This window comes from Parambassis ranga, unplaced genomic scaffold (genome assembly GCF_900634625.1).
Source record: "Parambassis ranga unplaced genomic scaffold, fParRan2.1 scaffold_244_arrow_ctg1, whole genome shotgun sequence".
In the NCBI taxonomy this organism is placed as follows: domain Eukaryota; kingdom Metazoa; phylum Chordata; class Actinopteri; family Ambassidae; genus Parambassis; species Parambassis ranga.
In genome coordinates this window covers 1-1,385 of record NW_021144791.1, presented here as the reverse complement: position 1 = coordinate 1,385, position 1,385 = coordinate 1, and the positions used below count along the sequence as shown (strand labels likewise).

General features: G+C 41.6%; 1 non-coding gene across 1 annotated transcript; it reads left to right on the top strand.

The window, feature by feature from the left end:
• The first annotated feature begins 291 nt into the window (after positions 1 to 291).
• Positions 292 to 363, top strand: trnaq-uug (transfer RNA glutamine (anticodon UUG)). The gene has a single exon. It is a non-coding gene; the product is annotated as a tRNA-Gln (tRNA).
• The last annotated feature ends 1,022 nt before the right edge of the window (positions 364 to 1,385 follow it).

The window sequence follows — 1,385 nt, the reverse complement described above, 5'->3', positions numbered from 1 at the left end:
TCACACCCTAATACAAGACCACTTCCTGTTATGCAACAAATACACTTTATGATTCAATGTTGAGCTAATGCCACAGCCACAAAAAGACATTTCTCCCAGCTGCTAGACAGCAAGCCTTATCTAGACATGGAGGACAGTCTCCTCATGGAGGACAGTCTCCTCATGGAGGACAGTGATATGGAAAGTGTTCAGTCTTTGTTGACACAAAGAAATCTTTGCACGTATCTTTACCAATGTCAAACTGCTGACAGTCGGCCGGGTAGAGGAGGAGAAGAAGACCCATGAGAAGCAGGTTCCATGGTGTAATGGTTAGCACTCTGGACTTTGACTCCAGTGATCTGAGTTCAAATCTCAGTGGAACCTTTAGTTTAGTTTGGACAGTAATACTGGTGTCCTTTCTACTTTCTCTAAAAGTCCAGGGCTCACTTTGCAGATTTCCAGTCAGCATGTTGTAACTGAATAACTATCAGAGTGTATCAGAAGGAGAAGTTACATAAAGATAGAATTTAAATCTCTCTCCTAAATGACACCTTAATCTGGGATTAATAATGAGTATAAAAGTAGCTGAAGACATAATTTATTAAAGTATTATAACAAATACCTCCTTTATAGGGCTGTCTTGATAACTGCCTCTCATTTCCACCTGTTGTCTGTTCCATTTGCACAACAGCAGCTGAAACTGATCCACAATCAGTGTTGATCCTAACTGGACAGGCTGGTTTCACACAAGTGTGACTGACTTTTTGGGGCAATATTATAACAAATACTTATGAGACATTATATAAAAAGAAAGGTCAGTGCATCATGACTTCAGCTCCATTCAAAGCTTTAGGAGGCTTCATGGCCTCCATCACTCCATAAGACTGTTTCATCTGTTCTGCATCTCTGATATGTGCTGGGACGTGGTGGCTTGGATGTTTCACTGCAGCTCATCTAGTAATAATGTGTAACACATATATGAACATCAAGCTAATCATGTCATTCTAAACTGAGTCCTTGGAAGAGCAGAAGCTGTGAACAGACCTCGTGGAGCAATGGTAGCACGTCTGAGTCCAGATCAGAAGGTTGCATGTTCAAATCATGTCAGGGTCACTGGTTTTATGTAATTTAGTCCTCTTTCTGTTCACACCAGGTCCACTAGAGCTCTCAGACTCCTCCACTGCACTGAAGTCTGGGTAGTTTTCACTTGAAGCAGAATGTCGGCTTTCTCCTGTGTTTTCTGGTTAAATTACTGCACATTCAGGGAAAATAGAGTTAGGGTTAAATAGAGCAAAAAATCGATCGAGTCATCGATCTGCATTCGTTTAGAGGGCCGAAAGGGAGCAAGTGTGAAAACACCCTAAATTTGAATCTTAAGTGGGACCAACACTCCCCTGAGTAGCTTC